We start from the raw sequence: 17,984 nt of genomic DNA on the forward strand, positions 1-17,984 counted from the left end.
CTTAATTTCAGGATGCAGCTATAAATTTAAACTCAATTCTATGTGACATCACCACCCCATTCTTCAGTACAAAGAAGTCCCCAATGTCATAGCTAAAAGATCTTCCACAATAAAAAGTTTTTGTTAATATCTGATTTTCTCAAAACACTATTAAAGTAATGGTAAAGAGATCTTTTTAAGTGTATTGTAAAAATACAAAAAAGAACAGGAGAGTACTTCTGTTTCAGGCAAAATAACTTAGTAGGCTGGATAACTTAAGAAAAACTCCTGGGACAGATGCTGAAAAGTTCTGGATAAAATGTTTGTTTTGTTTTTTTAATCTCTTTACAATCATGGTTGGGCACTATGAAGAAACACTACACAAGCAAAAATGAAGCAAGAACTTAAATTAAGTGAGATAGCTAAGGGTAAGAGATAACAGTTACCACTGATGCTTCTGCTGATCGATGTTAGTGGATTCCAGCTTTTTGGTCTTTATGCAAATAAGAACACTGGAAAAAAGAAAAGAAAACGTGGGACCTAACATGACAGGTGAGATGAGATGAGATGAAACCCAACAACTCCCTCGAAAATAAGATGAACACAGAAGCAGATAGGAAGGAAATATGTCTATTTTACCTTAGCTCTGGAAGAAGGAAAGATTCTTCTGGGAGTTTCTCCAAAAGCTGGCCCTGCATGCACAAACAAAATCTGTAGCGTCCTTGGGTGTGAAAAACTCCAAGGTGCGAATTTAATTTAAAACATTCCTGGATTCTAGAAGATGGCGGTGAAGGAGGACGGTGGTCTCACCACATCCTGCTGATCGCTTAGATTCCACCCACATCTGCCTAATTTACCCCAATAACCACCAGAAGACTAGCAGAACGGACTCTCCGGAGCCAAGCATAGACGAGAGGCCCACGGAAGAGGGTAGGAAAGGCGGAGAGGCGATGCACACTACACAGACTGGCGGGAGGGAGCCGGGGCGGAGGGGCGGCCTGCCTGCCAAGCAGAGCCCCCGAGTCTGGCTTGCAAAAGTGAAGGGGCTGGACGGAGTGTGTTCTGACAGCCAGTGGGACTTAACATCTGGATTGTTATACGTCAACAGCTCTGCTCGGAGAGCGGGAGAGAGAGTTGTTGAGCCCCAGAGGACAGAGCTCAGCTTGGCAGGGGAACAAAGGAGGTGGGAAGCGCTGGCTCCCTCGCCCATCCTCCAGCCAAAATCCCAAAGGGAGCCAGTTCCCGCCAGAGAACTTGTTTGCACCGCGCAAACACCCAACACTGTGCTTCTGTGGATCCATTCCTCCAGCGAGTCTGCCTCCCTCCTGGTGCTGCAGGGCCCCTCCCAAGGCGGACCACCGAAGGCAAAGCGAGCTGAGCCTACCCCTCCTGCCCCTGTGCACCTTTCAGATCCACCCCAGCTAATATGCCAGATCCCACTGAAGCAGCACTACAAGCCTGGCAGTGTGCAAGTAGCCCAGACAGAGGCCACACCACTCCAAAGTGAGTCCTGCCCCTGGGAGAGGGGAAGATAAGGTACACATCAGTCTGACTGTGGCCCCCAGCAGCAGGCTGGGGGCAGACATCAGATCTGACTGCGGCCTCGTGCACCAACTCAAGTTACTCCAGACAGCACAGAGGAAGAGCCTTGTAGTTCCATGCCACTCCACAGACTATCCAAAATGATGAAACGTAGGAATTCTCCTCAAAAGAAACTCCAGGAAGTAGTGACAGCTAACGAACTGATCAAAAACGATTTAAGCAATATAGAAGAAAATGAATTTAAAATAATAGTCATAAAATTAATCACTGGGCTTGAAAAAAGTACAGAGGACAGCAGAGAATCTATTACTACAGAGATCAAGGGACTAAGAAACAGTCAGGAGGAGCTAAAAAATGCTACAAATGAGCTGCAAAATAAAATGGAGGCGACCACAGCTCAGGTTGAAGAGGCAGAGGAGAGAATAGGTGAACTAGAAGATAAAATTATGGAAAAAGAAGAAGCTGAGAAAAAGAGAGATAAAAAAAATCCAGGAGTATGAGGGGAGAATTAGAGAACTAAGTGACATAATTAAGGGAAATAATGTATGCATAATTGGGATTCCAGAGGAGGAAGAGAGAGAGAAAGGGGCTGAAGGTGTACTTGAAGAAATCATAGCTGAGAACTTCCCTGAACTGGGGAAGGAAAAAGGCACTGAAATCCAAGAGGCACAGAGAACTCCCTTCAGACGTAACTTGAATCGATCTTCTGCATGACATATCATAGTAAAACTGGCAAAATACGATAAAGAGAGAATTCTGAAAGCAGCTAGGGATAAACATGCTCTAACATATAAAGGGAGACCGATAAGACTCATGACAGATCTGTCTACTGAAACTTGGCAGGCCAGAAAGGAATGGCAGGAAATCTTCAATGTGATGAACAGAAAAAATATGCAGCCTAGAATCCTTTATCCAGCAAGTCTGTCATTCAGAATAGGAGAGATAAAGGTCTTCCCAAACAAACAAAAACTGAAGGAATTCATCACCACTAAACCAGTCCTACAAGAGATCCTAAGGGGGATCCTGTAAGACAAAGTACCAGAGACATCACTGCAAGCATGAAACCTACAGACATCACAATGACTCTAAACCCATATCGTTCAATAATAACACTGAAGGTAAATGGACTAAATGTTCCAACCAAAAGACATAGGGTATCAGAATGGATAAAAAAAACAAGACCCATCTACTTGCTGTCTACAAGAGACTCATTTTAGACCTGAGGACACCTTCAGATTGAAAGTGAGGGGATGGAGAACTATCTATCATGCTACTGGAAGTCAAAAGAGCTGGAGTAGCCATACTTATATCAGACAAACTAGACTTCAAATTAAAGGCTGTAACAAGAGATGAAGAAGGACATTATATAATAATTACAGGGTCTATCCATCAGGAAGAGCTAGCAATTATAAATGTCTACCTGCCGAATACAGGAGCCCCCAAATATATAAAACAATTAATCACAAACATAAACAACCTTATTGATAAGAATGTGGTAATTGCAGGGGACTTTAATACTCCACTTACAATATTGGATAGATCCTCTAGTCACAGGATCAATAAATAAACAAGGGCCCTGAATGATACACTGGATCAGATGGACTTGATAGATATATTTAGAACTCTGCATGCCAAAGCAACAGAACATACTTTCTTCTCGAGTGCACATGGAACCTTCTCCAAGATAGATCACATACTGGGTCACAAAAGAGCCCTTCATAAGTATACAAGAATTGAGATCATACCATGCATACTTTCAGACCACAATGCGATGAAGCTTGAAATCAACCACAAGAAAAAGTCCGGAAAACCTCCAAAAGCATGGAGGTTAAAGAACACCCTACTAAAGAATTAATGAGTCAACCAGGCAATTAGAGAAGAAATTTAAAAATATATGGAAACAAATGAAAATGAAAATACAACAATCCAAACACTTTGGGTGCAGTGAAGGCAGTCCTGAGAGGAAAATACATTGCAATCCAGGCCTATCTCAAGAAACAAGAAAAATACCAAACAAAAAATCTAACAGCACACCTAAAGGAAATAGAAACAGAACAGCAAAGACACCCAAATCTGGCAGAAGAAGAGAAATAATAAAGATCAGAGCAGAAATAAACAATATAGAATCTAAAAAAACTGTAGAGCAGATCAATGAAACCAAGAGTTGGTTTTTTGAAAAAATAAACAAAATGGATAAACCTCTAGCCAGGCTTCTCAAAAAGAAAAGGGAGATGACCCAAATAGATAAAATCAGGAATGAAAATGGAATTATTACAACCAATCCCTCAGAAACACAAGAAATTATCAGGGAATACTATGCAAAATTATATGCCAACAAACTGGACAGCCTGGAAGAAATGGACAAATTCCTAAACAACCACACACTTCCAAAACTCAAACAGGAAGAAATAGAAAGCTTGAACAGACCCATAACCAGCGAAGAAATTGAATCAGTTATCAAAAATCTCCCAACAAATAAGAGTCCAGGATCAGATGGCTTCCCAGGGGAATTCTACCAGACATTTAAAGCAGAGATAATACCTATCCTTCTCAAGCTATTTGAAAAAATAGAAAGGGAAGGAAAACTTCCAGACTCATTCTATGAAGCCAGCATTACTTTGATTCCTAAACCAGAGACCCAGTAAAAAAAGAGAACTACGGCCAATATCCCTGATGAATATGGATGCAAAAATTCTCAATAAGATACTAGCAAATCGAATTTCAACAGCATATAAAAAGAATTATTCACCATGATCAAGTGGGATTCATTCCTGGGATGCAGGGCTGGTTCAACATTCACAAATCAATCAACGTGATACATCACATTAATAAAAGAAAAGATAAGAACCATATGATCCTGTCAATTGATGCAGAAAAAGCATTTGACAAAATTCAGCATCGTTTCTTAATGAAAACCCTCGAGAAAGTCGGGATAGAAGGAACACACTTAAACATCATAAAAGCCATTTATGAAAAGCCCACAGCTGATATCATCCTCAATGGGGAAAAACTGAGAGCTTTCCCCCTGAGATCGGGAACATGACAGGGATGTCCACTCTCACCGCTGTTGTTTAACATAGTGTTGAAGGTTCTAGCATCAGCAATCAGACAATAAAAGGAAATCAAAGGTAACAAAATTGGCAAAGATGAACTCAAGCTTTCACTTTTTGCAGATGACATGATACTATACATGCAAAACCTGATAGACTCTACCAGAAGTCTGCTAGAACTGATACATGAATTCAGCAAAGTCGCAGGATACAAAATCAATGTACAGAAATCAGTTGCATTCTTATACACTAATAATGAAGCAACAGAAAGACAAATAAAGAAACTGATCCCATTCACAATTGCACCAAGAATCATAAAATACCTAGGAATAAACCTGACCAAAGATGTAAAAGATCTGTATGCTGAAAACTATAGAAAGCTTATGAAGGAAATTGAAGAAGATATAAAGAAATGGAAAAACATTCTGTGCTCATGGATTGGAAGAATAAATATTGCTAAAATGTCAATACTACCCAAAGCTATGTACACATTCAATGCAATCCCAATCAAAATTGCACCAGCATTCTTCTCAAAGCTAGAACAAGCAATCCTAAAATTTGTATGGAACCACAAAAGGCCCCGAATAGCCAAAGTAATTTTGAAGAAGAAGACCAAAACAGGAGGCATCAAAATCGCAGACTTTAGCCTCTACTACAAAGCTGTAATCATCAAGACAGCATGGTACTGGCACAAAAACAGACACATAGACCAATGGAATAGAATAGAAACCCCAGAACTAGACCCACAAAAGTATGGCCAACTAATCTTTGACAAAGCGGGAAAGAATATCCAATGGAAAAAAGACAGTCTCTTTAACAAATGGTGTTGGGAGAACTGGACAGCAACATGCAGAAGGATGAAACTAGACCACTTTCTTACATTATTTACAAAAATAAACTCAAAATGGATAAAGGACCTAAATGTCAGACAGGAAACCATCAAAACCCTAGAGGAAAAAGCAGGGAAAAACCTCTCTGACCTCAGCCGCAGCAATTTCTTACTTGACACATCCCCAAAGGCAAGGGAAACAAAAGCAAAAATGAACTATTGGGACCTCATGAAGATAAAAAGCTTCTGCACAGCGAAGGAAACAATCAATAAAACTAAAAGGCAACCGACAGAATGGGAAAAGATATTTGCAAATGACATATCAGACAAAGGGCTAGTATCCAAAATTTATAAAGAGCTCACCAAACTGCACACCCAAAAAACAAATAATCCAGTGAAGAAATGGGCAGAAAACATGAATACATACTTCTCTAAAGAAGACATCCGGAGTACTCGCTTCGGCAGCACATATACTAAAATTGGAATGATACACAGATTAGCATGGACCCTGCGCAAGGATGACATGCAAAGAAGACATCCGGATGGCCAATAGGCACATTAAAAGATGCTCAACGTCGCTCCTCATCAGGGAAATACAAATCAAAACCACACTCAGGTATCACCTTATGCCAGTCAGAGTGGCTAAAATGAACAAAACAGGAGACTATAGATGCTGGAGAGGATGTGGGAAATGGGAATCCTCTTGCACTGTTGGTGGGAATGCAAACTGGTGCAGCCGCTCTGGAAAACAGTGTGGAGGTTCCCCAAAAAATTAAAAATAGACCTACCCTATGACCCAGCAGTAGCACTGCTAGGAATTTACCCAAGGGATACAGGAGTACTGATGCATAGGGGCACTTGTACCCCAATGTTTATAGCAGCACTCTCAACAATAGCTAAATTATGGAAAGAGCCTAAATGTCCATCAACTGATGAATGGATAAAGAAATTGTGGTTTATATACACAATGGAATACTACGTGGCAATGAGAAAGAATGAAATATGGCCTTTTGTAGCAACGTGGATGGAACTGGAGAGTGTTATGCTAAGTGAAATAAGTCATACAGAGAAGGACAGATACCATATGTTTTCACTCCTATGTGGATCCTGAGAAACTTAACAGAAGACCATGGGGGAGGAGAAGAAGAAAAAAATGGCTAGAGAGGGAGGGATCCAAAACATAAGAGACTCCTCAAAACGGAGAACTGAGGGTTTATGGGTGGTGGGAGGCAGGGGTGGGTGAGTGATGGGTATTGAGGGCACCTGTTGGGATGAGCACTGGGTGTTGTATGGAAACCAATTTGACAATAAATTTCATAAAAAAAAAAAAAAAAAAAAAAAAAAAAAAAACATTCCCAATGAGGCACCTGGGTGGCTCAGTTGGTTAAGCGTCCAACTTTGGCTCAGGTCATGAGTTTGAGCCCGGGCATTGGGCTCTGTGCTGACAGTTCAGAGCCTGGGGCCTACTTCAGACTGTGTGTCTCCCTCTCTCTCTGCCCCTCCCCATCTTGCTCTCTCTCTCTCTCTCTCTCTCAAAAATAAATAAACATTTAAAAAAAAAAAAAAACACTCCCAAGTGACTGGCAGAAATAAATGCAAATCCTAGTCTACCCTGAAGTCTGGCTCCCAAGAATTCACAGATAAAGCAAATATGAAATTAAGACAAAAAATCCCTTAGGTACAAGAGAAAAAAAAATCAGCGTACGTGACTAACACTCAAACAGAACACAACCATTTCAGACTCACAATGACTGGAAATAATTATATTGACTACATTTAAATATAAAAAGATAGTACTTAAAGTATGAATAGGCATATTTCATAAGTAGAGTGTCTAGAAATTTAAAACATATCATTGGATTTGGAAACTCAATGATGAGATAAAAGAGAAGATTAGACGTGGCTGAAGAAAGAATTATTATTAAAGATAATTTTGAAGAAATTACTCAGGATGAAGGAAAGAATAATAGACGAAAAATATAAAAAGAAATGTAATAGATATTGAGAACAGAGGGAGAATGTTTAACACATCTCTACTAAGACTACCAGAAGAAACAAATAAATAATATAGGAATGAGGCAATGTTCAAAAACATAATAGCTGAAAATTTTCCAACACTGATAAAAGGCACAAATTCTCAGATTCAAGGATCTCGATGAGTCCTAAAAAAGCTTAAAGAGATTCACAACTAAACATTACAGAACAATGAAGGCAAGATTTTAAATACAGCTAGAGGCAAAGATTACCCTAAAGAAATTAGTCTAACTGACTTCTAAAACTCACAAGACCTACTCCAGTAAGAAGTAAAATGGACTCCCCCCAAAAATGATTTCTGATGCAAAAATCAATGGTGACCAAAATAAGTAGAAAGTGCATAAGAAAATCTAAGCTACTATTGACTGTATAATGCAGCAACAACTGTACTGAAATGTGGGGTTAAATATAGACAAGTAAAATAAAAAATAATAGTATATAATTTGGGTGATGAGCAAAAATAGTGATTAAATTTTGAATTTGTTCAATTAAACATACTTGTTAGAATTTTTAGAACCACAAAAAATTAAAATAGGGACCATCACTTTCAATGGAGATGAAATTTAAAACAAAATTTTAAAAAATCTCTATCAATCCAAGAAAAGGGAAAAAATATGTATGTAAAAAGAATGCTTACAAAACACAAAATCAGATGGTAAAAAGAACTCCAAAAATATTAATAAACATAATAAATATTAAAGACTAAATTCTTTAGTAAAAGAAAAGGTCCATATCCAGTACCTGTTTTATAAATAAAGTATTATTGGAACATGGCTACACTCATTCATTTACAGATTACCCAAGGCTGTCTTTGTGTTGCTACAACAGCAAAGTTGAACTCTTCAATAGTGTCTCACCATGGCTTTTCCTAATTATCATAAACCTTTCTATTTGTACAAGAGGAGTTTGGGCAAGCTTTTAATGTTCTGACTCAATTTCAAGAGAATCACTAGAGGCCAAAGGCTTACTACAATCTTCTTCTTAACCTGGTAGCAAGACCTACTGACCTGGTAAGGGCGGCAGCTACAGCCGCCAACCTAGGAGAGGCTTCTGCAGACTTGGTTTTAGGGTCTCCTTTAAACTTGATGGTGTCCCATGCTGTACAATCTTTGCTGCTTACTAGTAATATACAGTTCTCACCAGGTGGGCTTATCTTCTATGAGATGCTATTTTTTTTCCCACACATTTATATTCATTATTATATTTGAAATACTGCTGCTCTACTTCTATTACCTGGAGAAGAGGACACTCACGACTGTTTAACCTCTGTACATGAATGATCTATGCTCCAAATTGATTTATTAGAGAAGCCAGACTTAAACTTCTTTGTTGATGGACTTACATAGAAAATTATCAGGAGAGATACACTATAACAGGTCTCACACTTCCCCTCTAGGATATGACCCCCTGCAAGAAGGCGAAATTTGCCTCAGTATATTCACCAGAGCCTGTTGGTTACTTAAAGAGAATTGATATATAAACTGATAGCACGTATGATTCTTGATCTCAGCAGAAAATCTAATTAAGATCAATAAGAAAATTAAAGAACTTTGAAGTACTCTAATACATCCTAAAGTACTGGTCATTATAATGGTTGGAACTTATCACAAAAGGGATAACATGACACTGAACAAAATGCCACGGCTGATCACGATGCGAGACAGGCATCCTTTACTAAAATCCTAGTGTTCATGAAATCCCAAAGACCAAATCTTTGGAGAGGTGAGGCTATTACAAGATGCCAGCAATTAGATCCAGAATGAGAAGAGAAATACTGGAAGAAATCTGGATGCAAACTGCATAGGGATAATGTCTTGACACTCTCATCATGGAATATGGTAAAAAGTTTACACGAAACTACTTACCACAGCAAGGAAAAATTGGCCACTGTACTGAACCAACATTGGTATATTAGCCAGGGCTATCCAGAGAAATGGACACAACAGAATAAACACAGACAGACAGATACACACACACACACACACACACACACACACACACACACACAGAGATATTACAGAAATTGGATCACATAGTTATGAAGACCAAGAAGTCCTGTAATCTGCTATCTTCTCTGCAAGCTGGAGAAATAGGAAAGCCAGTGATATAATTCAGTCCACTTCCAAAGGCCCCCAAACCAGGAATCCTGATGTCCATAGGGAAAAGTAAAGAAAAGTCAGCCTCCCTCAGCCTTTTGATTCTATTCGGGCCCTCAACTGACTTGATGTTGCCCATCCAAACTGATAGTGCAAATCTTTAGTTTAATGATTCAAATGCTAATCTCTTCCAGAAACAACCTCACAGACACTCCTAGAAATAATGTTTTACCAGCTACCTGTGCACCCCTTAATTCAGTCATAAATGTGACATAAATTTAAGCATCCCAGTGTGGAAACTTTACTAAGATTGCTGCTGGTGTCTCTGATTGCTGCTGGTTATGCACCAGCATAACTTTAGTAAAACTTTAAAGGTTGGCCTTGGACAAAAGCCCCAAATTCAGGTCCTCTTTGAACATCTCCAAATGGATTTCATCCAAGTATACCCTATTATGGGTTTTAAATATGCCCTGGTCATTGTTCTATCCTTATTCTCAGGATAGACTGAAATCCTTTCTTACTAGATCTTTAGCCCTATAGTATAAAAAATACTACCTAATTTCATGCTCCAACCTGAGGAATTCCAGCCTCTCTCTCTTTAGTAAACAAAGCACCAGTTTCCCTGGGACTATTTATTAAAGAGTTTTGTAAAGCCCTACCACTTACTCAGAAAGTCTGCTATGCATATTGCCCCCAATTTCTAGGAAAAGTAGGGGAAAATAAACAAATGGAGTTCTGAAACTTAGTTTAGCAAAGTTCTCAGAGACTCTCCAAGTTCTACAGTTGAAGATATTCTCATTGGCTTTAATGACTCCACTGGGGTTCAACAACTTTTGCCTTACGAGTAGTTGACTTATCTGGGCATCTAGGAATATTACATCTGATTCTAGACTCCACACGCTACTAGCAAGCAGGCATAACCAAATATGGCAAGGGACTCATGTAATACCTCCGACTTTACCATCAACAGGTATGAGCAGACTTGCCTTGGAATCCTCCTAAAGTATGCATAACCTTAAAACCCAAAGATTTGGCCTTCTGGAAGAGACAAATGACTCATGAACAAGTAGAGCATACAATCAAACTAACCATTGGAATTGTACACATTTCCCTTTGGGAGGAGCCACTTGGTTTCCCTTGGTTCCATTTCCTTGAATGAAATCTGGTAACTTCTGCATAAACTCAATCATTTTATTAGGCATTTTTTTTTTACCTTTTTTTCTTTTATTTGCATTTATTTTATGCAGGATTTGTTCCTGGGCCCTAAGTTTTTGTTTCTTCAGTTTCTTCTGCGAGATCTTTTTCTTCTGTGCAACCTCCTCTTTTGGTTTAGGAACAATCTGCTCTTTTTCGGTCAGGATCATCTTAGTGTGGCAGGGAGAGCTCATGTACCGGTTAATCCGACCATGAACTCTCTAAGTTCTGCATCGCATCTTGGGGGCTTTGTTCACCTGGATGTGCTCAATGTCCAGAGAATCTATATCTAAACGCTTAAGTTCAGCACTACACCCTGAATTTTTAAGCATGTGCAGCAAAAATTCAGCACGCTTTTTGGGCCACCGACTGTGTGTCAAGCCCCACTGTTTAGCCTGGGCACACCTACCAACTCCACCATTTTAGCGAAGGAATGGCATACATAGCTCCTGCAAAGTGACATCTTTCAGATACTTGGTGGTTTTTTGGACATGCATACCCTTGATGGCCTGGCAGTTTCACATGTGTTCTTAAAGTAAACAAGAAGATTTGAACCTCTTGATTTGCATGATTTACTTTAGTTTTCTGGATCCAGTGAATAGGGAACGATTTTCAGAGATCACTTCAGGCCACTTAGGGCAAGAGTATCAGGCAAATTTTTAGATGGCAAACAATACACAGATAGACAGCCAGAAATCTAAAATCCTCTATCATGTCATATGTAGAAAAAAAAGACTCTTGTCTCCACCAACACTATTATTTGGACCTTTTGTGGGATCAACTTTGGTACCTGAACTCTCAGATATGGAGCTTCGAAAAGAACTAGGGAACACATGGTAGATATTTGGAAGCTGTCTCACTTTATCCACTGCTACAGGTAAAACACACTATTTCTTTTACTTTAGATGTGCCTAATTAATGGTCTTGACACTAAATTTTAACACCTGGAACCAGACTACTCAAGTGGCCCCAAATCATAAAAAAAACTAATTGACAACCCCATTAGGGGTACTTTAACCAAAAACAGATGACTAAGTGGCCACCAATGACTACATATGTAACACAAAACTGACTTTGTAATACAATTAGATCTGTAACACAAAAGTCTATTGGCTTCAAACTGCAAAATGCCCAGGGGTTGTTACCATGGTAAATGGACAACCTGCCCTCAGGATAGTCTGATATTACCCACTCTGACTCATCAATTTGCCTCTCAGAAAAGGAAATTAGGTAAATTAATGAAAGGAGAAAAATTGGACCTTAGGTTAAAAACTGAGCCGTAACGATTCACAGAGAATTCTGGATTGCTGTCTATTCTCTGCTAGACTATTTCACTTTGCAAGAAGCCTTGAAATAGGGAGACAGCTTACATGCTATGGTTCAGAGAAAAGGAGAGCTAGACAAATCCACTAAGGCTATAAAGTTCCACCAAGGAAATCTTTATCCAAGAGATTCAGGAAATTGAACTGAAATAAAAGCCCATTAGATATAATATTGGTGTCTTGAGAGGAAACATGTACTGTTTTAGGGGAAAATGATGTGATTATATCACTGCAGACCTCTCTGGCATCTTTAATACTACTAAATAGATCTGGTAAGCTAACAAAAAAAAAAAAAATCACAAAATACGGTAACTTGGCTAATAATCCCCTATCTGGTACTACAGACTCTAAATGGAAATGAAATCTGTCCTTCTATTTTAATTTGGGCACTCTTGGCTCAGGGTTTAAAAGAATTCTACAAACTCTGATCATAGTCCTTCTCTTAGAATTTGTTATACAGGGGCTCAGATGGGTGATGGCAATTTTTAAATGTTGCTATGCAACTGGTGTCTCATCACAAAATTAAAGAAATGATCAAGAAAAAGAGCAGAAAAAACTAACACTGTGCATGCTGAAACAGTCATCTGGGAACCGTGATACATGATCATGATGCCACAAATAGCAGTGACCATCTGCAGTAAAGACTGGGATCACATCCCTTGTTATGAATCTTTCAGCTCAGGCCAAAGAATGGCAATACTGAGAACCGAAACTATTTGCACTTACACAGCTTACTGTCAACATTAACAACTTTTACTATTTGACTGTCTTCATTCAATGGCATTAATATTCTAGGACACTTGCCCAGAAAGCTAAAGCTACAAAGAACTTTATTGTTCATTTTAAGAACTTCCTTTAAGTCATTTATCTGTACACTAAACTATTCAACGTCCCCCCTCAGCAAAGTATATACTCTTTTCTCAGAACAGGTAGCATTTAGTGACTATTTACTTTTCAAGATTTACTTTAAAATCCTAGTACCAAATTTGTCCAGCCACAAACAAGACCTCAAATCAAGAAACCCACCTTAAATCAGACCGCAAAAAGAACTCACATAACTTGATTTTGCTCTCCCTTATTTCAAAACCCTAATAAGACTGTCAATGAAGTGATTGTCCTTACCACAGTAAAGAATAAACTCAGCTTTGCTTAAATCAGTAGGATTATTTTGGTATATTTTCAGAAAGCTAGCATTCGACAATTGAGTAGGAAGCTTAGATTATGAGGTGCCATAAAAAAAAAGCCCCATATAAAATGAGGGTAGCATGGTATAGAAGTTACTACACTGGGGCTCCTGGGTGATTTAGTCGATTAAGCGTCTGTCTTTGGCCTAGGTCATGATCTCACTGTTCCCAGGTTCGAGCCCTGAGTCAGGCTCTGTGCTGACAGCTCAGAGCCTGGAAACTGTTTTGGACTATGTGTCTCCCTCTCTCTCCCTGCCCCTCCCACACTCACACTGTCTTTCTCTCTCAAAAATAAACATTAAGGAAGGAAGGAAGGAAGGAAGGAAGGAAGGAAGGAAGGAAGGAAGGAAGGAAGAAAGAAAGAAAGAAAGAAAGAAATCACTATACTAACATTCCCCCAAAGTACCCAAAGTATACTTGAAGGAATACTAATGTCTTGGGATATTTAAAGAATGTTAATTTAAAAAGAGGTTCTATGTTCAAATACAGTAAAACCTTGGATTGCGAGTAACTTGTTCTGTGAATGTTCTGAAAGATGAGCAAACATTTCTAATAAATTTTAACTTGATAAACAGGCGATATCTTGCAATACTAGTACCTGATGCCAGATGTCACATGATCGTAACTGAGCCATGGTTCCTCTCTGTCTGTCTCTCTGTCTCTCTCTCTCACTGTGGGATTGTGGGTGATCGTCTCTCCCATGCTCAGATGCTCAGTCTCAGGCCAAGGTGTTTGGCAGAAATGAGTGATTTTTCAGAACGCTGGAAAGTGCCCACAACTAGCACTAGTGTGTTTTTGTCACTTCAAAGCACCTATGGACGGTCCTTTGCTTTTCCATACAAGAGTAAGCTCAGGAATGCTTGGCTTCATTCTAGGTCAGGCTGCCTTTAGATACAGACCTTTTCCTTTTCTGCCTTATTGCCAGCTATACTAAATACAGTATATGACAAGAGTTTATTAATACTGTACTACAGTCAACATCTGAGCAAACATATACAATGGCCCCCATGCAGAAAAGATTCCATTGAGCCAATAGATAGCAGTGATTCCATTAGTGATAGTGAAAGTTGTCCTATATAATAACCTTCCCCTCTGTCTCCCTTACACTAGCCATGAAGGTTTTCAAAGGTAAGTGCAGATTAATTTATTTTTCTTTATATTTTGTATTTTATTATTTTGTACTGCATTACAATATTGTAATCGTTTTTATATGAATATTTTGGGGTTGTGGAATGAAGCACCCGAGTTTCCATGATTTCTCACAGGGAAATTCGCTTTGATACACAAGTGCTTTGGATTACAAGCATATTTCTGGAACAAATTATCCTCGCAAACAAAGGTTTTATTATAAAGGGAAATATCACAATGAACAAAGGTAAACTGGTCTTGTTGGTACAGGGACTTAGTCTGTGCTACGAGCATCCATAGGAACAGCATATACAAACCCATTTTACCACGAGACTCCATGAAACCTCTTGTGGGACTAGTGATCTAAAGAGAATCTAGAAACACTGAACTCTACTAAAGTAAGTCAACCTAGGTTCAAGCCTTAAATCCACTACTTAATGGTTGTGCAAACCTGAATCAGATCTATTGGCTGGACTTTCCATTTCTTTATTGTTAAAATAATAATAATACTTGCCCTACCTACTTCTTAAGGTGGTTGTGAGTCAAATGAGACATTTGTGAAAGCCCTTTGGAAGCTCTACCGCAGGACACATGTGACTAAAATGTTCTTCACAATACCTCTCAGGAGAGATAAGGTAAATCCATGGGAATCAGGGGACAATGTATTAGTGAAATAAAACAGAAAACATTCTAATAAAAATTATTCTGCACAAAGTTGGATAACTTGCACCACCAGAGTTTTCTTTGATTGTCTACTGCAGGTCAAGGGTAAACAGCTAAATAAATACACTGAGCAAACATTTAGTGAGCTACTGTAGTGCCAAGACATGAATACAACTGACATGAACTTAACCTCAATACTTCTCCTTGATACTATATTTTATAATGATGCTTCAACAAGAAAAAAACAAGTTGTCAAAACCTCAGTGTACCCAACTGGTCTTTCTATTCCTTAGCACCAGTATAGATTTAATCTTATGCATCTATATTAACAAGTGGAAATGTTATTGATAAAGCTAAAATTCAGAGACAATTATTCTCCTCCATGATTCCAATTTAAAAGAGACACAGAAAAATGAGACTGCTGCAGGCATAAGTTGCACAGTAATATAAACTGTCACCTGACAGATCTATGAGCCAACAGCCCTGTTTGATCAGACTTGGATTCTTTCTTTCTTTCTTTCTTCTTCTTTTTTTTTTTTTTTCTTAACACAGGAGGCTAAATTCATTTTGAGAGACTAAGAGTGAGTGTGCATGTGCACACAGGGGAGGGGCAGAGAGAGAGAGAGAGAGAGAGAGAGAATTCCAAGCAGGCTCCATGCTATCAGCACAGAGCCCAACATGGGCCTCAAACTCACAAACCATGAGATCATAACATGAACAAAAATCAAGAATCAGATACTTAACTGACTGAGCCACCTAGGTGCCCAGGTCAGACCTGGGTTCAATGTAACAATATGAACAGAACATTTAAGCTTACACTTGTATAACATGGCATGGCTTCCAATAACCCCACTCAGGGAAAAATTTGTGAAGAAAGAAGAAATCACTTGTGAGGAGACCTGAATTTTTATTTTCTATTTGCCTTTCATGAGCCGTCTAGGGAAGAAACTTCAGTTTACTCATCTTGGACAAGATAAGTGGTTCCCAGACTTCAAAACTTTATGGTCCAGTAAAACTCTCCAAATTTGGGATACTCACAAGAGACTGTCAACTCTTAACTTTAGTAAGGTAAGGCCATTTTTTAAAATCTAGCACTTTTAATTTTAAAACATTAAGAAGGAGGATATAACCTCAGAATAAAAAATAGCTCTTTAAAAAACTCATCATATTATCCTGTCTCTGTATACTATAATTTCTCTGTAAGCTCATATCCAAAGGTAAGAGTAAGTAACATCACTTTATGAAATTTACATATCTCCAGATTAAAAACCAGCCTGAAGGCTGGAGCCATTTAATAACTTGAACTCACACATAAACACTGAACACAACTAAAAATGTTTACATGCAGCATGCATATAACTCAAAGTTAGCAAGGCATCTGGTTCCTTCAACAATGAGGTACTTCAAAGCATGCATTGACAGCTCAAACATCAAAAAAAGTAATTGCATTCTCGACGGTTTTGCGAAATAAACACTTCAAGCTACAATGCAAGTTATAGTCTCGTAAGCAGTAGGGTTATTTGACTGGAATCCCCTTTCATAAACATGAAGAAATATCCCATATCAAGCTGTTTGCATGTGCTAGGTTATGACTGGCATTTGCACATACATTGTCATTTAATCTTGACAAAACACAAACAAGAAACTTAGAAAAGAGAGAAACATTCCAGAAGACATAAACAAACGTTACCCTTTACTCACCCATCCTTTTCTTCCTCCTCTTCAAAGGGGACAGAATGGCAAAATGATTCCTTCTTACCATCTTCAAACTTATATTATTCCCATTCTCAGTAGAAAATTCAAGTTACTATCAAAAATGATACATAGGAATTTGCTCACTAAACAAAATCCAAAGAGGATCTTACAAGCTAAACAAGGCTATTTTAGGCTCAAAGCCTGAGTTAACACAAAATGGTTAGCTATACTTACACTCAACACACACACTATTTTTAGCTTCTAGGATTTCATCTCTAATGCTTACAAGATTCTAATATTAATGTAATAAAATATGAGGAATAAAAAAATAGCCCCCCAAAACAGAAAACTATACTCACTTAACTTCTCACTACCAAGCCTGTTTGGAGTACATGTCTGACTTAACGCATCAATTGCTTTCAACCACATATATGAAGATTAACTCTTTTTCCTGAACTTGGGCTGTCACAGTGAGAAAAGTAAACCACGGCTTGAGGTTAGCAATCTGATGATGACATGGAATTGAGCTAAGTTAACCCAAATCAAGACACCATTGTTCACAGAGTCCAGAAAGGTGACAGCCATGTTGATACTTTAGTTATAAGTAACTGAAAACGGCTAGGGAATAAGGAAAATTATCTCAAATAACAAGATGTTCAGAGATAGGGAGTGTTCTGTCAAAGCTCAAGCTTTGCTTTTCTGATTCTCTTGGCTCTGTCCTCCTTTTTGCTCACTTCATCCTCAGGATGTGAGATGGTCACAACATTCTAGGCATCACATCCAGAAAATGGCAAACTCCAGAAAAAAGAGACATGCCTTTGAGTCCTCATTTTTAAGGAAAGAGACCTTACGGGAAGCCCCCACATCCTCACTGGCTCAAGTTGGACATGTTCATTGACCACGTCAATCACTGGTTTGGATTATCATGTGTCTTAAGAACCAAAACTCACCCCTAGTAAGTGAGAAGAGTCTCAGCTTGTCCTGAAGCACATGGCTGTCAAGAAAAAGAAGGAGAACATAAAATCTGGGTTCTGCTGTGAAGGGTGTGAATGTCAGAAAGTAGAATAGACATTAGTGTGTACTAGGATAGCAAAGGCAGAACAGCCTTTTCCTTTTCCTGCTTCTCCATCTCGGCAGATTGAGGACCCAAGCTGGTGCCTAATGACACCCACGATTTACTGTCAACATGACTAACTTCACAATTGTCTCCATTCACATGGCATTTATGATCTAGAAAACCTGCCCAAGAAGCTAAAGTTACAAATAAC

The 17,984-nt window shown here is 38.7% G+C and overlaps 1 non-coding gene across 1 annotated transcript; it reads left to right on the plus strand.

Annotated features, from left to right (window-relative positions):
- Positions 1–5,849: 5,849 nt before the first annotated feature.
- LOC147579962 (U6 spliceosomal RNA) lies at positions 5,850–5,953 on the plus strand. Its single transcript, XR_015253036.1, has one exon. It is a non-coding gene; the product is annotated as a U6 spliceosomal RNA (small nuclear RNA).
- The last annotated feature ends 12,031 nt before the right edge of the window (positions 5,954–17,984 follow it).

This window comes from Puma concolor, chromosome B3 (genome assembly GCF_028749965.1).
Source record: "Puma concolor isolate L17-30 chromosome B3, mPumCon1.1.hap2, whole genome shotgun sequence".
In the NCBI taxonomy this organism is placed as follows: domain Eukaryota; kingdom Metazoa; phylum Chordata; class Mammalia; order Carnivora; family Felidae; genus Puma; species Puma concolor.